Source organism: Acinonyx jubatus, chromosome A2 (genome assembly GCF_027475565.1).
Source record: "Acinonyx jubatus isolate Ajub_Pintada_27869175 chromosome A2, VMU_Ajub_asm_v1.0, whole genome shotgun sequence".
Classification (NCBI taxonomy): Eukaryota; Metazoa; Chordata; class Mammalia; order Carnivora; family Felidae; genus Acinonyx; species Acinonyx jubatus.
This window is the reverse complement of record NC_069383.1, coordinates 27389151-27409324: the sequence shown is the minus strand read 5'-3', so window position 1 is coordinate 27409324 and position 20174 is coordinate 27389151. Positions and strand designations below refer to the sequence as shown.

At 36.7% G+C, this 20174-nt stretch overlaps 1 long non-coding RNA gene across 1 annotated transcript in view; it reads right to left on the bottom strand.

Moving 5' to 3' along the window:
• Nucleotides 1–1537: 1537 nt before the first annotated feature.
• LOC128314726 (uncharacterized) overlaps nt 1538–20174 on the bottom strand; it is a 212044-nt gene continuing 193407 nt past the window's right edge. The window contains exon 4 of the long non-coding RNA XR_008296672.1: nt 1538–1645. This is a non-coding gene — a long non-coding RNA (uncharacterized LOC128314726). The remainder of the gene's footprint in view (nt 1646–20174) is intronic.

Below are 20174 nucleotides of genomic sequence, written 5' to 3'. Positions count from 1 at the left end.
CCAACAAACAATTTGTAAAATTAAAGAGGGCTAGTTGACTTAGATTAAGAAAACACTGTTGGGTGCCTATTTGTCAGGCACGCTGCTTGGACTAGAACTGCAAAACTGCCTGTGCCTTTGGACAGTAAATAACTTGCTTGGAAGTTCTTTTACATTATAAAATGCAAGACTGGGTATCATCATTTTTCTACTTGTTTTTTGTAGCTTAATAACTAGTCATCTCAATTATCTGACTTCACCAAGTTAAGCCATTTTCAACAATTCCTTTACAGAAAGTGATTGTGAAACTGAGAAGTTTTCCACAGTATCAGAGAGAGATGTAGCTGGGAAGCATCCATCACTTTTAATATGATTTGTATAATTCAATTTCACTGCCTCTAAAAGGTTAAATCTGAAAGATTTTCCTAAATGTTATTTCCTCTCCAAAAACTTGTTTCTGTCAAAAATAACAAGATATAGAACTCAAAAGTGATCATTATCTTTAATCTGTATTCATTATTTTTAGTCTCTTTAGACCTTTGTCCCACTAATGATACATATATACCTACTTTTACATATGTGTAAATATATATGCCTTTTCATACGCACATATGTATGCCTTTAATTATCTTATTTGGTAGGCAGTCTCTAAAATTAAGATATATATATAGATAGATATAGAGACAGATATAGAGATAGATGTAGACAGATATCTATATCTATGTCTATATCTATATATAAATATCTCCCAACCTGGAACAACTGTAGGTGAGGTTTTGTTATTGTTGATTGATTGAGCGTTTTAGATAGATAGATCAATTGATCTATATTTTAACTATAAAGACTACCTACCAAGTGAGGTAATTAAAGGCACAGACTCCTTTTTAAGAAGGGATATTTTCCACTTAAATGTCTTTGTGATAAAGTGTTTTCTCTTTGAATAACAGAAGGCAACCTCACAGAAGATTTACCATGGACTCTCAGTGATAGACAATCTCCAATGGTGGTTTGTCAAGCAAACTGGGACATAACATGAGTAATAGAGTAAAAACTTAAGTCTGGACATAGCCCAATCTGCCAGGTCTCTGTTAGGAAAGCATCTGTTAGCATCCCTTTGTCATTCCCACTCTCTGTATCAGTCAAGTTGACTCCTGCTGTCTGAAGTTGTAGGTGGCTTCTTTGGTTAATTCAGATTCATCATGGGTATCTCTGCTCTTTTTTTTGAAACTGCTTGTATAAATAGGCCAGGATAATGAGCAAAGGAGAAAACAAACAAACAACCTTCTGTTACAGTTTGATTCTCATTCACAAACACACAAGTCACGGCCTTATTCTTACAAAAGACAGGCAGATCTTGGACTGCACCCCATTGAGGAAAATGACCACCTGACAGGAGTTGGATTTGTGACAAATCTCGTAAGTTGTACAGATAACAAATCAAGATATATTTTTTTTTAAGCCTGGATTTTACTCCTATTGGAGGCACACTGAAAAACGGTACCATGGTGTGCAGGGTTATTAACTAAGTGCATCTAACTGCCAGAAAGTTGAAATCTCACCTCACCGTTTGCAGCCAGCAGGACTTCTCCAGGCATCCCGTGGCTGTGTTAAGTGCAGACAGAATGGAGTTGCACAGCCAGCTTCTCCCCATGGGGTAAGGAAAGGGCTGTGCAAAGGTAGAGTGCAGAGTATAAGTGCTTTAGGAAATGAGCTCTAACTCCAGCTTTTCTTTGTTGAATCGACATCTAATTTACATGTAAAATCAAACACCGATGAATGAATTAGATGCCCACAGAACAAAAAACATTGGAGATCAATGAGCAATGTCAATCAATGACGAAGAGCTTTGAAGTATTATGAGGGACAGTTTATCAGTTTGTTATTTTTGGAGGGGAATAAATTTATATGATTCGTAATTCGAGAGTTTAAATGCAGTAGGCATGTATTATATTACTCAATTTTGTTCTGCAAAACTCAACTCCCAAATACAACTAGCATGTCTTTCTTTCTCATATATTTACAGGTGGACTGGGGTATATCTCTGCTTCTGGCTACAGTCTGGGGGTGGGCATCTTCTTATCTGAGGCATCTTCTCTTGCCAGAGGACAGAAGCTCCTAGATGAATAGGCACAAATGAGAGATGCCACTTGAAGCCTTGGCTTGGGACTCTGGCGTATAATCACTTTTTTTGTTTACTTGAACTTTTGTTTATTAAAATACAGTTAGTATTTAATGTTATACTAGTTTCAGGTGTACAACATAGTGATTCAACAATTCTATACATTACTCAACGCTTAACACAATAAATGTCACCAACTGTTGCCATACATCATTATCACAGTATTACTGATTATATTCCCTACTTTGCATTACTGACTATATTCCCTACTCTTCAACACTGTGATTTACTTATTTTATAACCAAAAGTTTATACCCCTTAATCCCCTAATTCCCCTCTTAATCTCCTTGTTGCTCATCCCCTCACCGCCCCTCTGGCAACCACCAGTTTGTTCTCTGTATTTATGAATCTTTGGTTTTTGTTTATTTATTTGTTTGCTTGTTTGTTCATTTGTTGTTTAGATTGTACATATAAGTGAAATCATATGGTGTTTGTCTTTCTCTGTCCGACTTATTTCCGTTAGTATAATACTTGCTAGGTCCATCCATGTTGTTGCAAATAGCAAGATCTCTTTTCCTTTGACTAAGTAACATTCCATTTCATACGTATACTACATCTTCTTTATCCATTCATCTAGAGACGGGCATTAAGGTTGCTTCCATATCTTGGCTATTGTGAATAATGCTGCAATAAACATAGGGGTGCATATATCTTTTGAAATTAGTTTTTTTCATTTTCTTTGGGTAAATACCCAGTAGTAGAATTACTGGATCATACGGTATTTCTATTTTTATTTTTCTGAGGATGCTCCATACTGTTTTCCATAGTGGTTGCATAAATTTACATTCCCACTAACAGTGCATGAGGGAGTGTCTTCTCAGGCAAGGTAAACAAAAGCAAAAATAAACTATTAGGATTATATCCAACTGAGAAGCTTTTGCACAGTGAAGGAAACCATTAACAAAATGAAAAAGGCAATCTATGGACTAGCAGAAGATATTTGCAAATACTACATCTGAAAAGGGGTTAATCCAGAATATATAAAGGGCTCATACAACTCAACACCAAAAAAATCAAAAAGCAAACAAACAAAAACCAAAAAATGCTGATTTAAAAAATGGGCAGAGGACCTGAATGAAAAGATGCTCGGCATCACTCACCATCCGCAAAATGTAAATCAACACCACAGTGAGCTATCCCCTCACACCAGTCAGAAGGGGGCTAGTATCGAAACCACAATCCTGTCTTTCCACATTCCTCTGGCAAGCCCAGCTCCAACTCTACAGAAATGTTTGCTTCTTCACCGAGATGGGGGAAAGAGAATGACTATTTGTGGAACAATGAGCTAATCTGGCACATCTCCTTCCACCCCATAATTTACAACACGTCAGAAATTAACACAGACAAAAGTAAAAATTACCGGTTAAACTATCATCCAGAGATCATCAGTGTTAATCTTCGGTGTACATTCTTCCTGTCTTTTCTTTATGGGCATGGAGTGAAGTGAGCGGTGGGAAGGCACTAGCGAAGGGGTCATGGGGAGGGAGTGAGGGGGAAGCCTGAGGCAGTTCCTACAGGGATATTACTTGAGGTCGCCTGTGTATCTGTGACTATCTTATTCAAAGCAGCTATATAATGGTGTGTGTGTTAGTTAGCCTCTCTGAGCCCCAGTTTTAATCTGTAAAATGGGGCTAACAATTGTGTCTACTTCATGTAGTAGGCATGAAGATTAAAGGAGTTATTAAATGTAGATAGAACTTGCAATATGATAAATTCTCAGGAAAAATTAGCCACTATCCATAAATGTAATGTAGCACGTGATGAGGGAGCGTGGAGCAAGCTGAGGGCAAAATACAGGCTCGCACACTACCTCCCACAGGTGGAATATGTACGGTATTCCTTGGACACTTCTGGCTGCCCAAGAACAAAGGAAAGGGGTTTAAGTGTTTGCCATGGTAATGTGGGAAACTAAGGCAAATGAAAAATTAAATTCCTTTACCAGCTACAGCCCATTGACAAGTCCTTGAAACCGGCAGAGTAATCTCCCTCTAGAAGCTCAGGTGCCTCGATGATGACACTTTGCTATGGGCAAAAGGGAACCTTAGCTTAACGTTATCCCAACCTTCAGGATCCTGTAACTTTACTTCCTTGATCTCAACTGCCCCAAGATATATCCTGCAATCATACTCCAAGCTTATGCTCCCCCCCATATACATCTGAAGGGTCTCATGACTGAGGTTTTATTAAATGATAATAAGTGGCATTTGCCTAGCAACAGCTAGCCCCTCAAGGTTCAAAATACCCTAGAGACTTACTCTATCCCTGATCCCCTTCCAACCTCATGGTATATAATGAGTTATTCGTCACAACCTCAGTGCAGCTCTTCCTGCCCGTGGGTCCTGTCCCCATGCTTTAATAAAATCACCTTTTTGCACCAAAGACATCTTCAAGAATTCTTTCTTGGCCATCAGCTCTGGACCCCTCAAACCCCATATCACCCCAAAACTTCATCAGCAGGGTTTTATCTTTAAGTAGTGGCCTATTTATTTTCTATTTATTATCCATACTTTGTTTTCTCACTGGCAACCCAAGGGTCTCTTTTCTTGCCTAAAGCATAAATAAACGATTCAAACAGAATCCTGGCAATAATGAGAGAGAGAAAGATTTGGATGCTTGCTTGCAGAGTGGCAAGAGTCTCCCAGAGGCTCTCAAAGCCTGAATCAATGGTTATCTAGTATTTCCTAAAATAATATTTGGAAATCTATATATCCTCTTGCACATTTTTAACTTCACATCTAAGATTTCTCATAATGAGTTTAAATGGAAATAATTCCTGGAATTTGATAAGAAACAGGGGTCTAGTACTCTTAAATATCCAGTGAAATTCAAATAATCAAAATGATGCCAAACAATACATCAACAATTTTTTTCCCAGACATTCAGGAATTTTACATCTTTTGTTTTTATTCTCCTTTGAATTCATATTTCAATTCCATTTTAACCATACAATTTTATCCTAATATAATCTACTTTTTATTCTTGAAAGACTTTTATTGATAATCCCACCTTTACTCTTTGTAAAGAAAATATACACATAGTAAGTGCAAAATTTCTTTGAAGGGTTATAAGCATTCAAAAATGTTTTCAGGCTGACGCCATCAGTATTATCACTGTGCATAATAAATATAGTATCAATATATAATTATTAAACATTAAAAGTAAAATTTGAATGTTTCTTATTGAGATTAGTGATTTTTCTTTCAATTAGCTCTTGTCTGTGAATGAATAGGAAGCTGCTAGAGTGGACACAGTTCTGCATAAACTGTATTCCAATTTGTCTTGTTTTTATAGATGTGAACAGGAGAAATTATTTTCACAGAAATCAGTAGACAAGAATGGAAGGAAGTTTGATTTCTTTTTCATCGAAGTGTCACTCAATTCCTTAAATGCCAAAGTCAGTGATCTATTATGAAAAAAATTTTTTTTAATTTTTTTTTTAATGTTTATTTATTTTTGAGACAGAGAGAGACAGAGCATGAACGGGGGAGGGGCAGAGAGAGAGGGAGACACAGAATCTAAAGCAGGCTCCAGGCTCTGAGCCATCAGCCCAGAGCCCGACGCAGGGCTCGAACTCATGGACCATGAGATCGTGACCTGAGCTGACGGATGCTTAACCGACTGAGCCACCCAGGCGCCCCATGAAAAATTATTTTTAATTATAGACTGTTTGACACATCTTTGAAGGCTCAAATCTCAATGATATATAACCAAAAATTATTTTAGTCACTTTTAATTCTCATTTCAAATTGGCAAAAGCAAAGAATTGGAAACCTCCTGACCATAAATTATACCAGTTGCTCTCTTATTTATAGGCATTTTATTCAATCCAACACGCCCAAAAGGGATAGAAAAAAAAAATCAAAATGTTACTACACTCTTTTTAATACAGTATGTTTGGATTAAATTCTTTTTATACTATTATATTCTTTAAGTATGTTTTATCAGTACTTTAGCATTATAGAATTAACCTATTAAATTTATGGAGAATGTCTGTCCTATAAACTAATCTGCATAGTATCCCCAAGCTAATCAGACTTACATTCTGTCAGAAAAATTTTGCCTTCATGTTTCAATTCAAACAAATGTATCAATTCATTATTCAGGTGTTATTAAAAGCTTTGAGGAAATAGATTATATATAAAGAGATTGCCATAAGCAGTCATGAGGATTAAAATGATGTCAATCGTGAATAATTAATACGTTATGACAATAATGTAATAAATCATTAAGCCATTGCTTATTACTTAATTGGTAATAATTTAGTGGAATATTCAGCTAAAACTGTAAATTCTTTATAAAGCAGGAGGAACAGGATAAGATTAGGAGATCCTTCACTATGTATGAGGATTTAGAAGTTAGCTGTTGATACAATATGGTTGCAAAATAACCAGCCACGTAGCATTAGTGTCCTATAACAATAAATATTTATTTCTCACATTTATTTCTATTGTCAGCTAATCTAGGCTAGCCTGGACTGGGTGGCTCTTCTATTCTTAGCAAGGGTCCCCAATTTGTTTCTGAGTAGGCTGATATAGGCTGGGTTCATAGGAGTGGCCCAGCTTTTTAGCATATGTCTCTCAACTGTTTTATCTAAAATGAGCAGTTTAACCTGAGCATGTCCTTCACAAGGTGATGGCAAAATCAAAAAAGAACAAGTGTTTTTAAATACTTAAGCCTCTTGTAGCTTATGCTAGAAATTGGCCTACTGTGTGTCATTTTATTGGTCAAAGCATGTCACAAAACCACACCGAGGAGTAGGGAATCATGCCAGGTCATAGAGAGAGCACTCCGCACAGCTGCATGGCTAGGAACATGAATACAGGAAGGAAGGCAGAATGGGAGTAATAATCCAGTCTGTCACTGTGTGCACAATAAGGTTTGGACTTCAGCTTTGGGAAATAATTAAATGTGAATCAAATATAACTATTAGACATAATTCAATTGAGTTCATTAGTTACCATGATCAAACATTTCCTGTATGCCAAAAAAAAAAAAAAGGAGAAAGAGAAAAAAACATATTGCCAAAATGCAAACAGTCTGGGAACTGGCATGTAGTTTTATCTTTCGTTAATAGGAGTAGATAATAGTAAACATTTTATAACATGAAATAAACTCAGGATCACCAGTAATTGGTATAAATATTTCCTTTTTACAAGATAGTTTGACATAGCTTATTGAAAAGGAGTGCCAAATGTGAAATAAATTATGTTACAGTTTTGAGTTTTAACCAATATACATTGAAAAATGTGGGTGATCTGAACATTTTTCCAGTTAACCAACATCATTCACCTATACTACCTAGGCTATTTGAAAGAAGGCTTTTCCTTCAAACTAAATAATATGTCTTAGGGATGAGTGTTTGAAAAGAGTAGAAAAAACCTGCTTACATGTATAAGTGGTGTTTTGTATTTTTCTCATTGATGGTCACTTTGTTTTGCTCACAGTGCCTTCTCTCTCCGTGGTGATGTATCCTTTGGTACCGGTAGGGGAATAAGAAGCAAGTTCTAAGTAATTGTCTTTACTGCACACATCCAGTCTATTATATATTTGAATTCTAAACATCCCAACATGGGTCAAATACCTATTTCTTATAGAAACACATGTAAGAGAACTGGATGTAGTGTGACATTAAAATGCAGCTTAAGGGGTGCCTATGTGGCTCAGTCTGTTAAGCATCTGACTCTTGGTTTTGGCTCAGGTCATGATCTCATATTCTTGAGATTGAGCCTTGCGTTGGGCTCTGGGCTGATGGAGTCAGTTTGGGATTTTCTCTCCCTTTGTCACTCTCCTCCTCTTACTCAGCTCTGGTGCTCCCCACCTCCCCTCCACACTGCCCCATAGGCAGGCACCTTGAGCTTGTACCCTCCCTCTCTCAATATAAATCAACATTTAAAACAAAAAAAAAAATAAATAAAATGCAGTTTAAAAATTATCAGGCACGTCTCCACCCCTTGTATTTTATATTTCTTTACTCAAATTAAAATCTGTGTAGTTTTTCCTTCCTACATGAATTTTGTGATCATTTTGTCAAGTTCAAGCTATATCTTTTAAGATTTGGCTTAAAATGTGTTTAAATATGTAGATTCACTTGAGGTAGCTATCATGACTTTGCCATATTGTTATCCTATTGTCACAAGGATTATGACATCCATGTATTTATTTATTAAAGAGTCATTAATAGTCACAAGCTAAACCTTGTCTCTTTCCCAGAAGCTCTTCACATTTCTTTCTTAGGTTATTATTTGCTATTCCTATTTCCACTCTTGGGAATGAAAATTGTTTTTAATTATAATTACTGATTCTTTTTTTTTTAATGGGAAAGAATCTCAAAGCATATATTTTCTGGGTTGTTAGTATTTAAATGGATGGCCTCAGGATTTTTACATTTAGGGAATTTTAATTAATGTTTAATAAAGTAAATATTATACTTTTGAAATGCATATATTTTATCTTTATTTAATAATATAGGCACTTTTAAATGACATTCTTACTTTTAAAATTATCCACTTCTAAAATCTTTAGTAACTGTTGTTTGAAAGATCTCTGCTTCCTAATTATTGTTGGTTGTAATGAACCATTTAGCATCTCAAAGATCTAAGCCTATTCTCTAAATTCTTTAGGTACAATTGGATATGTTTAACTGATTGCTGTCTCACTGAAGTATAATTCCCTTTGCCCATCCTTATAAAGATATTTTTAGCTATTCACAATAAGAAAAAATATTCTGAATAAGCTTTCATTAGAAATTTCCAAGGAATACAGAAAGAGTTTATCTTTCTGTTAATTTCCTTTCAAGATTTCTCTTCTCCAACACAATAAAATATATGTCATGGGCATATATTTTGATACACCTGAAAAAGTCAGATTTATAACCTCTGGCTAGAATAGGGAAAGTTTATATATTTGATGTGGATCTAACTATAAAAATATATGGGTGGTTTAAGCAACTGTCATACCGAGATACAAAGGACAAAATTTTGCTTTAATTTTCTTACAGAAATTTATGTGTTATTTTAAATTATTTTTAGTTCAAAGATTGATGGAATCAGGAGTTGTTCAAAAAGTACTGTCAATCCTTCTCTGAAGTCAACTACAATAATACAACAAAAAGAAGTATAACCCATTACCAGTATCATTAGCAGTCACCTTACTCAGTGCCTACGGAAAATTGATGGCCAAAATAGAGAATGAACTCCTTTAATTTACTCACATTCATCTTGAAAGTCAAAAGAACGAGTGGACTATTTTCAAAAGATGGGAATAGGCAATTTATCTTTGTTCATACAGGACAAAATATCTCTGTCTATCAGCCCCTATACATAAAGTAAATAGAAATAAAGGGGGTGCAGGGTGAGGGTAATGGGGAAAAATGACAATGTTGGGGGGCAATAATAAGTTTTTAATGAAGGATGACAGAATATTTTAGATAACATTTTAAAAAGGAGGAATAAGACTGAGAAGGAAAATCAAAGGAAACAGTAAAAGAAGAACGAAATAAACAGACATGTTGTAATGAACCAGAGACAATTATAGTCACAGTAGAAGAGGAAGCATGTGGAGCTCAAAGAAAGAAATAGAGTACTATTATGGTTTAAATTTCAGAATCCCTGATGTTATTGGATTATAACCCATAAATAAAATAAATATCTGTAAGTCCATACTGATATAAATGGAATAAACAAATCAATAAGAAGAAACAGATTTCCTTATTGAAAAATTCCAATTAATAAATGCAGAAAGAATAAAGGGAAAAAAATTAGCATTGGACAAATACCATAGTAACAATAATTGTTGCACTACAAATGGACAAAGAGTAACTTAGTTACTTGAGAAACTCAAGCCCCAGGGACAGAACCTTAGCCAAGTGCTCACTAGTAATATTACTAATAATAAGACTTATTGACATTACTTTCTGCGATGCCCTGAAAAAATCACTTCTGTGTCTTAACATGTATAACCTCATGCAAATAACATCAGATAAACCAAATGAGGGATATTCTATAAATTAAGTGACCGACACTCTTCAAAAGTGGCAATGTCCTGAAAGATAAAGACTGAAGAATAGTGACAGATTGGACAAAAGAGACAGAAAAACTAAATACAATGTGGAAAACCTGCTGAAGGTTGAATAAGGTCTGTATTTTAATTAACAGTAGTGTACCAATATTAATCTCCTGGTTTTGATCATTTTGCTGTGTTATAAAGGATATTAACATTAGGGGAGGCTGGGTAAAGGGCAAATGGAAACTATTCACTTGCAGCCTTTCTGTAAATTTAAAAATTATCTTAAATAAAAATTAAAAAAAAATTCTGGGCCTCAAGCAAAAATTTTAGACAAGACTTCAGTTGTAGGAATAATGTACTGATACATCTATTTGTGTTTGGTTTTCACTGTTTTTTTTTTTTTTTTGATATACCAGGTGGTGTTTTTTCTCTTTAGTGTATGCATCCTTTACATGGAGTGATGATGTTCCCTTTCCTCAAGGGTGATTGCAAGGCGCTGAAATTCTCAGCTCCAACCAAGATTCTTAATTCCAAGCTTGGCAACATTACAAGAACATAGAAGCGCAACAACCTCCGGGTGACTCTGTACAGATGTGGGTAATTATTAAACCAGTAGCCATCATAATAGGCTCATGTGACGACCACATGCCTATTCCCCTGGTACCAGGTAATTCTGGATCCATATGTTATAATGGGGGTAAAGAGAGGGCAAGAACTCTCAAATTTACTTACATTTCCATCAGATGTCTGAATTGAGGTTCCAATCAGAGCACGTTGATTTAAAGAAAATAACGATACATTTCTTGCATCTTCAAGATTGTTGATTAAGATTTGTACTTTTTACCTCTCCTAAGTCTTCTGTTGATTATTAAATAAAATCATGATGAATAAATGAGCTTTTCTTTCTTTCTTTTTTTTTTTTTTTGGAATAACATATAAACCAGAAGTTCTCTGACTGGAAATGATAACATTTCCAAATTCTTCTGCTCCAGACTTTGGAAAAATCCTACTATTGATTAGTAGGCTCAAGTACCTACAAAATATGGTATCTCAGGGCGCCTGGGTGGCTCAGTTGGTCAGGCGACTGACTACGGCTCAGGTCATGATCTTACAGTTCGTGAGTTCGAGCCCTGCATCAGGCTCTGTGCTGACAGCTCAGATCCTGGAACCTGTTTCAGATTCTGAGTCTTCCCCTCTCTCTACCCCTCCCCTGCTCATGCTCTGTGTCTCTCTGTCTCTCAATAATAAATAAACATGAAAAAAAAATTTTAAAAATATGGTATCTCCATGCAGTTTTTTTCTTCTTTTGAGATTGGAAAGAATTGGCAATTTTCATGATGAGTTGCAATTTCTGTGACTCTGAGGTTTAAGTTGGTGTGCTTTATGGCAGTGGATTCAGGGAAGGCACCTGACAGGCTCATCAAACTGATCATGAAACATTTCAGGAACCACTTTCTCTGCTTAGCAACCAAATGAATCTCTCCCTCTCATTTGGTTTATACAAGCAAGCAACTGTGAATTTACAGAGGACTTTGACATTCATTTGATTCTACTAAAGTTCAGAGAAGTTCCCAGGGTTATACTCCATCACTACCAATTGCTTTTCCTCCATGGTACATGGGTGCATTTCATTGGGAAAGAAGAGTTTGATAGATAGCTTATCGAGAAAATAAATAATACAGTGTTTGCCAATTGTCGCTGTCTTTTATGCCTGGGTAGCCTAGATTTGCATTAGAATCCAGCCATAGTTTAACAACATAATTTATGGTGTTTCTAAAAGACCTGCTTTTCTTTCTTTCTTTCTTCTTCTTCTTTTTTTTTTTTTTTGATTCCCCAATCTGATCATCCAAGTTCATTCTTATTGTCACATTAGTGACTTAGAGGTTTCTATTTTCCCCTTGAAATCGTCAGTTTAAGAATTTATGGTTGCACCCAAAGTAAATATTCTTTAATTCTGCACAAATAGTTTATAATGACATTATCCCTGACTCACATGGCTTTCACTGGGTTTTGAGCCAGATAAACTTTGATTCTCTGATCAGTACTTAGAAGCTGTACTAACTAGAAAATTGGGATTATATATTTGTCTTCTGAGATTTACAATGTAATATAAACACTATTGGTTAGAACATGGGTTGTCAATGACTTAAATGAAAAAACTGAAGACTTGACCACAATACTTTTTGGTAAGTTAATTAAGTATGTTAATATCTATATAAGATAGTTTGTCAACCAGAATAAAAGCATGGGTATCTTAAAGTAATACCATTAAAACCTTGAGTTATCTAACACTTCTTCCTCATCTAAGCATGTCCATGATTTCCATGTTGATATATCTTCAGTTCTTTTTTATTCATCACTCATCATAGACAACTAACAATGTAGCATGAGAGAATGTATTGATTGTCCCATATTTCCACACCTCATGACTGTGATTTCTCTTGGTAAATAGATAAAATGGCAGTTTTTTTTTCCTGCCTAAGAGCAGGGACTATTATTGTGAATATTCCCAGAATGTATGTACAGTTATTTATTTATCCATAATCTGGCTTTCTGGAGTCTGCCTCAGTGAAATGTGAATCTGATCTGGCCAACCGTGGGTACTGGAAGAGGAAGTCTTTGGGGACTTCAAAGTAATGATTAAGCCCCAGGCACCCTTACTTGAAATCATAATTCTATATCACTTCCAAGTTTATCTTTTATTGATTTGTATGGAATAACATCTCTGTGTTATTTACTAGCTGTGTGACATTAAGCAATTTATATAAACTTCTTTAAGCCAATTTTCTTTAATCCTAAATGAAACTAATAATTTGTACCTTGTAGATATGTTGTTTGGATATATTATAATACTTAGGAAATGTAAAGCACATTTCTTTGGGTACATAATAAATAATAATGTGATAGTAAAAATAAAATATAACGAGTTCAATATAATTAATGTTCTTATAACAAATCTATCACCTTTTACTGTCTTAGAGGTGAGGACAAATCTAAGGGCATAGCCTCAAAAAACCTGCATTAGAATATCAGGAATACATCTTATTTGCTTTATGGGAGTGCTATTTCCCAAACCTGAACACTGAAGGCAGTATTATTGGTCATTTGGTCCAATCTCATCACAAATAAATCCCTACCAGAACTTTATTTAGATTATTAAAAACCTTTAAGTGATTGAGAACAGAACTCTTTATAAAACCCATTCCTTATTCTAATTTTGGATAAACCTCCCCATGAAGATGAAATTTGTCTTTGTAACATGTCTTTTTTTTTTTCTATTAGCCTCTAAGTAACAAATGGTACAAATAATTCCTCTTAAAAAACTCGTATCATGTTTCTGTTAATTCTTTTCTAGGTTGAGCATCCAAAATTTCCTCATCTTTCATATTTCATAATTTCTAAGTTCTTTACCATCTTTTAAACGTTAGGTGAACTATCTCCACTTGAATAGTCCACAAGTGGTCTGACAATGGCAGTGAACAATGGGAAAATGGGTCTATTGATTTCATTGATTCAAATACTGCCCTCCTCCTCTTGCGGCTTAATAATAAATTAATGTGTATTACCCTGTTTTAGCCTCTAATCATAATTTTTTTTTGTTCACACTGAGCTTATAGACAACTAAGATCTTTTTTTTTTTTTTACAATTACAATAACTACTATCAGAGTTGACCTTTCCTAAACACAGTATCAGTACGATACTTTTTTTTTAATTTTTTTTTCAACGTTTATTTATTTATTTTTGGGACAAAGAGAGACAGAGCATGAACGGGGGAGGGGCAGAGAGAGAGGGAGACACAGAATCGGAAACAGGCTCCAGGCTCTGAGCCATCAGCCCAGAGCCTGACGCGGGGCTCGAACTCACGGACCGCGAGATCGTGACCTGGCTGAAGTTGGACGCTTAACCGACTGCGCCACCCAGGCGCCCCTCAGTATGATATTTTTAACCCTGATTACATTCCTCCATATTTTTCTTAATATAATCTCTTTTATTTCTTTTCATCCAATATAATATTTATTCCCTTTAGGCTTATTCAGACATAGGTATGAACTCATTAGAGTATCAAGCAATTCACAACATATTGAACAGAATTAGGGAAGCTGACCTGACAACCACCAAGCTGTATAACGGACTTGACTTTAAAGAACTGGTACTACCTACCAGTAATCCTCTAGGTAGAAATTTGAAGAGAGGTAGAACATAAAATTCTTATACTGAAATATATTTGATAACTTTCTTATATAGTTTATTATAAAAAATTCAACAGGACATGGAGAATAATGAATAAAAACTTATACATGATTCATTAATGGTTCAAATGAAAATAGTCCAATGCATCCATTGTCTAGACTCAGCAATTTATCACGCAGTACTGTCATTTACCAAATTTGAGTGTATAAATCAGATAATAACTAATACTTTTATGTTAAGGTTACCTGGCTCCATTCCAGTAGCCTCCATAATATTGATTAGTAGATTCAATTAAGCAATATGGTAATCACAGCATAGTAACAGAAATCTGTTTACTACAATGTAATACTAAATGCTCCCTAAGGCTTCATTCCATGCAATAATTCTTAGTATGTTAAACTATAAAATGAATACAAGTCCTGTCCCAAACTGTAAATATATTTCAAGCTAACAGTATGCCCTAGCAGATGCCTTCTCTATCTTAAATCTTGTAATCATCCCAAGTGAGCAGACTTCAAACATCCTTAGACCAAAATTCCAATGCAGTTTCTATGTACATTAGCTCCTTACTCCAGAACGCATCTTGGGTCTGTCATCATTCAGAACTACTTCTCTCTGTTTCCTCTATGTGTTCCCTACTATGTGAAATACTTCTAATCACGTTTTCCAACTCTATACTCACTTTTATTAATGTTTATTTATTTTTGAGAGTGAGAGAGATAGAGCATGAGTGGGGGAGGGGCAGAGAGAGAGGGAGACACAGAATCAGAAGCAGGCTCCAGGCTCTGAGTGGTCTGCACAGAGCCCGACGCTGGGCTTGAACTCACAAACTGCAAGATCATGACCTAAGCCAAAGTCGGACGCTCAACTGACTCGCCACCCAGGCGCCCCTATACTCACTTTTTAAGGCTTGGTTTAGATGTCAGCTTATTGGATAGACTTTTCTGGGGTCCAGAAGACTCCCCCCCTCTGGCCTCCTGTACTATCGTGGCTAGTTCATTATTGAACCCACCACATAATGTTTTGTCTCCCCCATCAGTGGCAACATCTTTGAGGGTAAAGACCCTGAGTCATTCATCTTTGTGTCTCTAATGGTATGTACAGTGCCTGACAAGTGAAAGGTGCTCAATGAATTTTAATGAATGAAAAGCAAAATGCAATGTTCAACAGTACAGGTGAAATCAGAGCACTGAAGAAGTGCAAGAGAGAGACAGAAATGAACTGTGAGTGGTGTCATGAAGTACATAACATTTGACATGGATCTTGAAAGGCACGCACGGTTTGGAATGGCACCGTGATATATAAGATAAGAGGATGGTGCATTTCAGAAGAGAGACTTAATAAACCATGACTAAAGATCAGAGTTTCACTTCAAGAATGCATCCAAAATTAAACTAATGATGGAGAACCTGGTAGAACAAATGAGAACAAAACATTCTTTAACTTCTGACATGGATGATTGATAGGCCTCAAAGGAAAACCAACAGGACCTAATTAGCTGATCAAAAGGATGTCTTTGCAGTTGAAAAAGAAACATTATCTTTTGCATTCATGGAGGACCGTGAGAAAGAATGCCAAATTCAAAAATCCTTCTGGGGGGCCCTGGGTGGCTCAGTCAGTTGTGTCCAACTTCCGCTCAGGTCATTATCTCACTGTTTGTGAGTTGGAGCCCCGCGTCGGGCTCTGTGCTGACTGGCTTGGAGCCTGGAGACTGCTTCAGATTCTGTGTCTCCCTCTCTCTCTGTTTCTCCCCTGCTCATGCTCTCTTTCTGTCTCTCAAAAATAATAAATAAATGTTAAAAAAAATCAAAAATCCTTCTAGAAGAAAAGGTGTTTTTTAAAATGCAAATAATATATTGGATCTATGAGTAGTATTAGTTATATTTTTGTGTTGGTAAACTGATGAATAGACACAATCATGTGTAAATGACTTAAAAATATGGCATATGAAGACATTAAAAATGGGAAATGCTGGTCAATCAACAATTATCGAGCTACTTCTTTTTTTCACTACTGTGGAAGATACAACTGAAGCAAAAAGTAAAACCCTTTACCTTATAATCCAATTAAAGAAGGTAGATAAACATAAAAAATAGAAACCAAAAATACTAGATTCTAACAAGTAAAACCTACAAATATGATTGCCTTTTTATTTTTTCAACGTTTTTTATTTATTTTGGGGACAGAGAGAGACAGAGCATGAACGGGGGAGGGGCAGAGAGAGAGGGAGACACAGAATCGGAAACAGGCTCCAGGCTCTGAGCCATCAGCCCAGAGCCCGACGCGACGGACCGCGAGATCGTGACCTGGCTGAAGTCGGACGCTTAACCGACTGTGCCACCCAGGCGCCCCATGATTGCCTTTTTAAAAGGATATCCAGGGGCGCCTGGGTGGCTCAGTCGGTTGGGTGGCCGACTTCGGCTCAGGTCATGATCTCGTGGTCCGTGAGTTTGAGCCCGGCGTCGGGCTCTGTGCTGACAGCTCAGAGCCTGGAGCCTGTTTCGGAGTCTGTGTCTCCCTCTCCCTGACCCTCCCCCGTTCATGCTCTGTCTCTCTCTGTCTCAAAAATAAATAAACATTAAAAAAGATTAAAATAAAATAAAAGGATGTCCAGAGAAGCCAGAAGTCAACCTAGACAAGAGTCTTCAGTGGAAGGAAAACCCCTGATTTCCATCATCACACTACATTGTCTCAGCGCAGATTTGTGTCTTCCCAAACTTCATCAACCAGTATTTTTAAAGAGTACAATAAATAAATAAATAAATAAATAAATAAATAAATAAAATTAATCAAAAGAAGATCTTTTCAAGAATGTTAAAGCTATGAAATTATGATTTCCACCAATTATGTATTCTACAAAAGAGTATAAAGAAGCAACCTCCTAAAAATACTTCTTTTTTTTATGTTTTAACTTGTGTGATAAATATGATAGAAAATGTCAAAAAACCAGACAGATAAGGATATTTCATTTAGTCCACTCATTCAAAAGGGCATTTGGCTCAGAGAAGGAAGAAGATGAGGGAGAAGAAAAAAGAGGAAGTGAATGAGAAGGAGGAAGAAGACAGAAGGAAGGAAGGAAGGAAGGAAGGAAGGAAGGAAGGATGGAAGGAAAGAAGGAAGGAAAGAAAGACAAGGACGAGAAGAAAAAAGGGGAAGAGGTGGAGAAGGGGAAAAGGAACAGGCTTACTGAAAAAGAAAGACTAATTGAAAGGGCGGGCCTACGCCAGCCGACTCCATCTTGTTCTGTGTCCTTCACCTTGACCACACCTCCTCCCCTTGAGTAACCCCCCCCCTCACCTGCCTAACAGGACTCGACCCTTCCCCAGGACCCTTCCCCAGCCAATCGGCTGAGGCCATAGCCATTACCTCACCAACTGCCCCCAGGCCCCAATAAAACCTTTGTCCTTTTGAAACTCGCTCTCTTTCCCTGGTATCTCACCGCTGCGTTGGTGCAGGTAGGGGATTGAGCTCGAGCTAGCTCGAATAAAGGCTCTTTGCTTTTGCATCAGACTCGGCTCCCTAGTGGTCTTTGGGGATCACGAATTCTGGGCATAACATAATGAATTGGTTAAATGACCACATCTAAACAACAAAATAGTATAAGATGAAGATAATTGTAACAGAAAGCTTTAGGAGAAATAATTAAACTCAGAACCATAGTGGATTAAAAAATATAAACCTCTGTCACGGAGCAAGAATCTCCTGTCCCCTTCTAAGTCTTTCTAGAACTTGACTAAGAATCGAATTGACGTGAGGCAGATTAACAGGAGAAAATCAAATTCAATTTTCTAGGTCCCAGGAATCCACACAGACATGGAAGTTCCAAAGACAGACAAAATTAGGTCTATATGTCATCCTAAACTAAGGCGAAAGGGGTAGGGGTCTGAGACCTCAGAGAGAAGGAATGTAATTCACAGGAAGATGAAAGAGAGTAAATGTTTGGTAAACACATGTTTGGTGGGCCACTCAGGAACAATGAGACACAGATGACTGATCAAACAGGCTTGCTAAGTGCTTCCCTCTCTATGGGGCCAATTCATAGCATAATGTAGTTATCTATGGCGATAGCTCTCTTCCTAGAGCAAGTCCTTTTTCTAAATTGGCTTTAGGCAGTTGTGGTAGAGGTAAAGAGCTTTTCCTGAACCTGGTAGGTTTTGACTGCTTTTTTAACTTAAAAGAATCTTCATGCCAATGTGGCCTATCTTGGGATGGCCTGCCCTTGGCCCCTACACCTGCATGGAGCTCTGCAGTATATGATGCATTGGTGTACTGGGGTGGGTTCAGTGAAAATATACTGGGGTTAAACAGAAAGATTTTGGAAGAAGAATACAGAATACAAAATAACTAAAATCACTAGAAGCCTGGACTTCTACTATTTTTCTTTCTTTCTTTCTTTTTTTAAAATGTTTATTTATTTTTGAGAAAGAGCGTGTGAGCAGGGGAGGGGCAGCAAGGGAAGGCGACAGAGGACCTGAAGTGGGCTCAGGGTTGACAGCACAGAACCCAATGCAGGCCTTGAACTCAAGAAACGTGAGATCATGACCTGAGCCAAAGCGGGACACTCAACCAACTGAGCCACCCAGGTCTCCCTTGCTGTCTTCTAACTTTATTGAAGTCTGAATGATCTGAATAAATCTATTGCTCCCATACTTCTCAACATTCCACACTCAATAGTTTCCATCCTAGAATAATCTGAGTTTCCCCTCTCTTTACTCAAAAAGATGTATCCTGATTGTACTGACAGGACTTGCTTGAAGCCCATGGTCACTGTCTAGCAAGGAAGTTTGTCTTCCTCACTAGCCTTGCATTTGCCACCATTTAACACCTGAAAGGGTGAGAGCTGTGTGTAAATGTTTTTCTTTCATTGAGGTCTGGCACACAATATGTAGTGGGAGAGTTTTACCACGAGTTTTACTCTTGACAATAGGAGGAAGGATGGAAAGTTACATTCTGGCTTTCCAATTTTAGTATATGTACTGCCGCAGTGAGCACAACATTCCGGCTTTCCTAAAAGTCCTCAGCAGGAATAGGAATAAGCATAGGAATAAGCAAGAGATGAGAAATAGATGGTACATTTTGCAGGAAATGACTTGTGTTCCTGTTGAAAAACTCCGCTGCGTAAACAGGGTAGAAACGCCCTGGAGAAAAAGAGAAAGACCCCAAAAAGATAACCAGGAATAACAGCCCCCAAAGGTTAATTCATGCAGAAGGGCTGGAAAACATATTTTATAATGTCAGTTTCTATTATGTCAGAAACTGAGTAATGTCAAAATATAGCGTAATCAAATAAAAACTCAAAGCTTAAAAATATTTAAATGTCTAAATCATTCTAAAATCTCTCAGTAATCATGTTACTGTCATGGGTTTTCTACCATCTTTCTTTTAAAAGTCTTCAAATATATCCATTTCAAAACATTTTGCAAGAAAGTATACAAGATCCTTTGACCCCATTTAACATATGGAGAATCTGAACCACAAGGAAACATTGTGATTCCATGAATCACAAGGAAACATCACCTGACAAAATAAAGACAGTTTCAGGGTCTGACTTCCTTCTGCTGGATATAAAGTTCATGTTGTAGTGAAGACAGCAGGGAATTTCCACAAACTGGAAGACAAACCCTGAGTGAAGCCTCCATTACTGTCAAAATCTATTTCTTTGTCCCCAAACCATTTCCTCATCCACTGTGAGATGTACTAACTTTTAAAGAAATATCGATCAAGAAAATAAATACATATTTCCCCAAAGTAAATGATTCCTAAACTTTTGGCACTATAATGCCCTTTCAATGAGTTGTATGACACTCTATACATTCTCAA